The sequence below is a fragment of the Condylura cristata genome, unplaced genomic scaffold (assembly GCF_000260355.1).
Source record: "Condylura cristata isolate star-nosed mole 26May11 unplaced genomic scaffold, ConCri1.0 scaffold00032, whole genome shotgun sequence".
Classification (NCBI taxonomy): domain Eukaryota; kingdom Metazoa; phylum Chordata; class Mammalia; order Eulipotyphla; family Talpidae; genus Condylura; species Condylura cristata.
In genome coordinates, this window is record NW_004567133.1 from 19790796 (window position 1) to 19797908 (window position 7113).

Sequence of the window (7113 nt, forward strand, 5' to 3'; positions counted from 1 at the left end):
CCCGGGGCTGGCTGGAGAAAGCAACCGACGGGATCTGCTGCAGACCTGGCGGCTGCAAGTCCAAGACGAAGGCGCGGGACGCGGCCCTTCCTGCCGCGCGGCTCCCTGTGAGATGGCGCCCCTCCGGCTGGCCCTGGCCGCTCCAGCTGGCCCCCGACGCCTGCACGGTGGGTTTATAGCCGCGCGTGTCCTGCGGGCTGCGCCCCTCGTGTGGCTTATTTCACCTTAACGGTGCAGAGACCCACATGCTGCCCGCACCTCTGGCGCCCAGGCCAGACGCGACCAGAGCCCCTCCCCGCGGGCGTCCCTCCCCACCCCAGCCCCACCCTCCAGCATGGAGAGGGGATCCTTCCCAGCCAGTCTCTGGGAAGCCAGTGGGTGTTCTACCCCTCGGTTCGAATGCTGCCCCCAAACTTTAGGGCTCAGTCCCAGGAGACCCCCACCTTGTAGCTGACATCGTTACAAATTGGGAGTTTTCCGGGTTCCCCCACCTTGGACCAGTATGTTACTTCATATCGGTGCCATCAGGGGTACCGAGAACAACCTGGAAGGCCCCACCTGCAGGGTGTCTGTCCCCAAGGGCCACCCGTGGGCCAGCAGATGTGCCAGCAAACCCCAGTCTCTTGGGCACCACACTTTGGGGATTTTTTAAAAGATTTATTTATTTGTGCATACAGAACAGACCTGGGGTACAGGTCAGAGGCAGTGAGAGGATTCACCAGAGACAGGGTGGGGAGCAGAGCAGGCTGCTGAGGGAGCAGTCGGGAGACAAGAGGGGTCTGCTGCGCCCTGGGGGTCCCTCCCTGGCCGGGCATGGACTCCCCACAGCAGCCACAGCTTGAGATGCCAGGGCGCCCCGAAGAGGTCTCCTTTTATCTCTGCGTTGCTGCGCACTGCGCATTCTCTCTGTGAGCCGGGAAGGGTGTTAGACTCGTCAGCTGTTTGTTCTGCCTCTGCTGAGGTGACTCTGTGGTGTCTCCTTCCTTGCGCTGATGTGTTCTATCAGTTGCTGTCACTTACCAACCTTTCTTGCATTCCAGAAGTCGGTCCCACCTGGTTGTGATGTGGAATTCCTTTAACCGCTGTTAGGTTCTTCTTGCTAGTCTATTTTGAGGATTTTTGCACCAGGGTTCCTGAGGACACTTGTCGTTTTCTCTTCTCGTGGTGTCTGTCTGACTTTGGTACTTGGGTTATGCTGACCTCATAGAACGAACCAGAAAGCACTGCCACCACCTCAGCTTCGGTGAAAATCGAGATAGACAGGTGTCAGCTCCTCTCAGTGTTTAGTTGACGGCACCCTCAGGCCCAGGCTTCTGTTGGGAGACCTTTGGTGACAGGTTCAGCCTCCCGACAGAGATCTGTTCAGATTTCCGATCTCGCCGTGATTCTGGCTCGGAGGTTTTGCAGTGCCTGTTGGGGTGTGGGCTGGGAGAAGCCAGGGAGCACGACCCAGCAGCTGCGACTGGCCTTTGGAGAGAGAATTCCCATCTAAGGGGTATTTGCTGCCTTCATATCACACATGACCACAAGGCCAGGAGTGATCTGGAAACCAGAAGTGCCTGTGATGTCCTGGGTGATACGGTGTCCATAAGAGCTCCTTAACAAAATGGACATGGGCCCTCCCTGGTGATGCAAGGGGTTAAAGCGCAGCACTGTGAGGCTGTCTGCAGCCCAGCCTCTGCTGCAAGGGTTTGACCCGGCCAGGGAGCGACCCCCAGGGCGCAGCAAACCCCTCCTGTCTCCCCCTGCTCCCCTCAGCAGTGTGTGTCAGCGGACCCGCCTGTTCTGCTCCCCCCTCTGTCTCTGGGGAGTCCTCTCATCCCGCCACACCTCTGGACTGCACCCCAGTTCTGTGTGCATAAATAAATGAAATAAACCTTTTCAAAAGTCATCTGCATTTTAATACACGAACAATGAGCCATCTGGAAAGGAAGGTACAAAAAGATGCCATGTACTACAGCAGCAGAGAAAATAAAACACTGAGGAAGCAAAGAAACCAAGTTGGGGAAAGAGCCGCCCGGCAGAAAGCACAGATGCTGGCGGTGGCGTGCGGGGCCTCGGCGCAGACGCTCGGCCCTCGCTGGCGGACGCCGGACTTCCCGGCCCTGGGAGACGGAGCATGGAGGCTCTGTGGTGCCCTGAGAAAAGACTTTCACGAGCCCGCGGGCTAACACGACGACCGTGGACAGTGAGGCGGGCAGAGGCCTTCCGGGCGTGCAGTCGGCTCTGGGCTCGGCGGGGGTCGTGGCCTCTTCCCCGTGGGGCCGTGCACACCTCCCCACTTCCAGACTCCAATTCCTCCCCCCTTTTGGGTAGGGGGGTGGCCGCCGTATGAACGCAGAAGAGGTTTTATGTCAGGGGTCAAAACAACTTTCCCTGAAGTCTGGGGAAAGGCTGCCAGCCCAGGGCCTGTCAGGTATGCGACTCCTCCAGGCCTCCCGCCGTCCAGATCTTATCGGGTCTTTGAAGGCAGGTGGTGCTGCAGCCCGCAGAATCCGGGAATGTGGGCCCATGCGGCTGCGCCCCCGGGGGTGGGTCAAGGGCCCCTCCCAGGCCCGCGCTCTACTGTCAGTGTTCCCAGAGCGGCCTGCGGAGTCACGCCATCCCTGTCAAAACTCCAGTAACGTTTATTTTTTGCAGAAATAGAAAAACGCACCTGAAAATTCATGTGTCATTTCGAATGACTCCCAACAGTGAAAAAAGTACGAAACCTGAGGACTCACGCTTCCTGGTTTTCAAACTCGGGAAACTACCGTAGCCAAAGCAGCGTGTGACCGCAGAAAGGCAGCGCCCAGACAGAAAACACAGGTGCTCACAGACGTACACGGTCACGAGAGCACCGGCCCGCGGCGAGGCCCTTGGGCGGGAAAGACGGTCCTGTCACGCACGAGGTGGCAGGAAACGCAAGTCCAAGCGCGAGGCTGGGCCCTTACCCATCACCATGCCCCATACGTTAACCCAAAGCAGGTCACAGTCCTCAATGTCAGACCTAAAACGATAAACTTCGAAGGAAACAGGCCAAAGGGCCTGGAGCTGGCCGTGGGCGCCTTTCCCGGCTATGAAAACAAAAGCACAAATTCGGCTTTGCAGAAATTTTAAAACTTTGTAAATCAAAAAAAATTCTAACCAGGGTCGCCCGGGTGCCGCAGGGGTGAGTCTCGGCAGCCGCTGCAGCCTGGGTGGGGTCCCCGGCCAGGGAGGGGCCGGGCGCCGCTGCCCCTCCCCGCTGCCCCCCAGCAGTGCCTCTCAGTCCATCTGCCCGCTCTGTCTCTGGGGCGTCCTCTCGCCCGCACACCTCTGGCCTGCACCCCAGCCCTCGTGTGCATAAATAAACAGTAAAAAGCGGCTGTCCAGAGACAGCGGCAGCCCCAGCAGGGAGCAGCCCAGCTGGCCCGGGGGCCACATCCAGAACGCAGAGAAGCTTCAAGCTCAACCTCAAAGCCGCCCTGTTTGGAAACAGGCAAGGGCTGATGGCCAGAAGGGAGTGTAAAGGGAGCGAGCGCGCACCCCAGCATGGGCGGGCAGAGCCCTGGGGGGGCGACAGGGGTGGGGGCGGGCGCTGGGGCACTGTCTAGCCACAGTTTCAGTTTTACCACATGAAAAGAGGAAACAACCCGAACACCCCAGACACATGAATGACGGAGCCGGAGCCGTGGCAGACACGCAGAGGGGGCGCTGGCTCCTGAGGGGGCTGGTGCCTGTGCAGCTGCAGGGGCGGGCGGGCCTCTTGGAGGGGCTCCCTGCTGGCCGCCGAGGGCCCCATCGCCTGCTCCCTCCTTCACTGCCGCTGGGATGTGGGGCAAGCCCAGGCGGCCCGTGGGCCGTGGCTGGTGGGGGCGCGAGAGCCAGGCTCCTGGCCGATCTGAGGTGGCCTGCGGGAGGCCACGCCGCCAGGGGCCACGCCGGGCCGCTCCCCACCCGAGGGGCGACTCACCCTCTGCTAACTCCACCATCTCCCTTCCCATTAGTCTCCCAGATTGGAGCCATGCAGAGGCCTCACCAGCGGGCGGCGCCCGGCACCCCTTTTCCTGGTAGTCCCCCTGCTTCCCTGTCTGTCTGCCCTCAGGGCGCCTCCAAGGGCCCCACGTCCTGGTGACGCCAGGCTCCCGGCTCTCCTCACCTTCCCGCATGTTGTTGTCCACTGGCCAGTGTCTGTTTCAGGCTGACGAGGACCACACACGGCGGCTCCCCGGTTCCCGGCTCTGTGAGGTGCCTGAGGGGCAGAGGAGAATTCCGGAAAGCCCTGGAGCTGCCCTTGGCCGGGCAGCGTGAGTGTCAGGCGGGGTCCCCAGGACCCCGAGCAGGAGCCCACCGGACTCCTGCGCTCTGCGAACCCCGCCCCAGCCCAGGAGCAGCTGAGCCCTGCGCAGGTCTCCCGGGCGCTGGGCGCTGGGGACAGGGGCCGAGGTCCACCGCCCAGACTGCCCTGACCCAGACGTCCCCCGCCTCTGCAGTAACCCTAAGGACCAGGCGGGGGCAGCTCGGAGGTGGCTTGGGGTGCAGGGAGGGGCGGCCCACTGAGGGGAGGCAAGTCCAGTCCCACCCAGACGGGACCAGGCCAGGGCCTCTCCCCGGCCCCCACGAGTGAGGTGGAGTGTGGGGCTCCTGCCCTCCGCAAGCCTCCACCGTGGAGCCGGGCTCCTCGTTCTGGTTGAAAACTCCGGAGCTTGCTGCTTCTGCAGATACTCAGAACAGGGGTGAACCCAAAACAAGACGCCAAGTCCGAGAAGCCCAGGAGATCCCAGACTGCGACTCCATTTACAGGTGGTTCTGGAAGAGGCAAAATGACAGTGACAGAAAGACCAAGGGCTTCCGTGGCAGGGGGCGGCGGGGGGGCCTGGGTGGGGGCAGCCCCTCCGCCTCACAGCTCTGTGAGGAAGACTTGAAGTGGATTCCACGGTGTAGAGACCATCCCCAGCGGTGGGTGGGCCGTGTCCCCAAGCATGTGTGAGCGCTGGCCACATCCCGAGAACAGGCCGCTGTCTGGAAATGGGGCCTTGTTCTACTCAGGTTGATTTATTTATGCACACAAGAACTGGGGCGAGGCCAGAGAGGCCTGGGGAGAGGACGCCCCAGAGACAGAGTGGGGAGCAGAACAGGAGGCTCCACTGAGACACTGCTGAGGGGGCAGCGGGGAGTCAGGGACATCTGCATCACCCTGGGTCACTCCCTGGCCGGGGGTGGACTCCTGCTGCAGTGGCTGCGACAGCTTCATGGTGCTGAGACTTAACCCCCGGGTCACCAAGGAGGCCCCGGAAATGGGGTGTTTGCGATGTGAGCAGCAGACTCTGGGCCCTGGCTGGGGTCCTTCACACAGCAAGACAGTGGGGGTTGGGGTGGTGACCTGGGCACAGAGAAGACCCAGCAGGCACCCCAGAAACCAGGGGCAAGCATGGAGCACTGGCGCTCGGGGCAGAGCGCTGTTTCAGCTGCCCTGGGAAGGGACCTACCTGGGAGAAGGTGGGCAGCGGCCGGCGGAAGGGCAGGCTGTGAAGGGCAGCCGGCCGCTGGCCCTCAGCCCACATTTCTCAACGGTGGGGATGGCCAGAAGACGCTTCACTGTCCCGGCCTTCGTGTGTTGCACAAGGCCGTGCGCTGAGTCTGGAGCCTGCCCATTCCACGGGGCGCCTCCGGGGAGGCGGGGGTGGGTGCTTTGTGGGGGGCTGCTGGCCCCTGGGCACCAGTGGAGGCTGCCCAGGTACTGGGGGCTGCAGCAGCTTGGTGGGGGGCCCCGGAGGCAGACTTCAAACCCTAGGGGCCCAGCAGGAGGTTGGGAAGTCCAGGCAGGTGGGGGCGGGGGAGCATTCCAGGCTGGACAGCAGGTGGGGGCTGGGTCTCCTGTCGGGCAGACCCCTCCCCCGGCTCCCCCAGGCGATTCTGTCCCTCTTTCCTCTTCCTCCTGGGAGCGGCAGGGAGGCGGGGGAGGGGAGCAGAGATGGGAGGGGCAGGGAGGACTCAGGTCTGGTGGAGGCTGGCGGCCAGGACTGCTGGGTCTGAGGACATGGGACCCCAGTTCACGCGTAGAGAGGGACGTGGCTGCGAGGGGGAGAGGGGCAGGTGGGGAGCCTGGGGGAGCCTGCAGCTGGGTGACAGGCCATGGGTCAGGGCTGAGGACAGCAGCCCCCCAGTCACCCTCACTTCATCCCAGCCCCAGCAGGCTGAGCTAGACCTGCCCTTTGACAGGAGGCTGCAGGGTTCCAGCGCCCACCGGGATGTGGACCGAAGCGTGGGGCGCTGCAGCAGAAGCAGGCTGCCCTCTGGGTCCATTTCCACACCCTCCCGCCTTGCAGCCGGCCTGGCCTCCTTGGCCACGGGCAGGGCGCCCGCCTGGCAGGAGGGGCTCAGGGAGGGGCTGAGTGTGTGGTGGTGAGTGCCTGAGGCGGCTCTGGGCTCCCTGGGGCGCAGCGGGGTACAGCGCAGCACCATGAAGCTGCTGCAGCCGCTTCACCCAGACTTCGCTCCCCGGCCAGGGCAGGACCCCCAGGGTGCAGCAGACCCCTCCTGTCTCCCCACTGCTCCCCTCAGCAGTGGACTTCGTCCGTCGGCCTGTTCTGCTCCCCGCTCTGCCTCTGGGGAAGCCTCTCACCGCCCTGCACCCCTGGCCTGTGCCCTCTGGGGGTCGGTGCTTGGGGCGGGGCTGCACCAAGGGGCGGGTGGAGTGTCTCCAGCGCTCTGAAATATCCCAGTCTGCTCCCACACATCGCTCGGCAGCCTTCAGACCACTCTGCAAAGGAACTGCACCCCGACTCTGTGGACAGGAAGTACCTATCCAGGCCTGGGCCCCCGGAGCCCCGCACCGTCCCACCTCTCAGGGACCCCAGCTCCATTCCTCCCATTTCCTCTCCAAGCACCCAGCCCTGGAGCCTCGGGGGTCCCGCCCACGCAGGGTGGGTGCCGGTTGCCGCCCTTCTCTGCCAGCGCTGCGTTCAAGGGTGTCCCACGGAAGCTCGGAGCAGCTGTGGAGAGAGGATCCAGGCCACGGAGGCTGCCACGGAGGCTGCTGAGCCCAGGGCGCCCCTTCCCCAGAGATATCGGTGGCTGTCCACACTCCCCCTCCGCCTGCTGCCCCCCCCACCCCCAGCCATCCGAGGAGCCTCCCGCTGGGACGCTCTC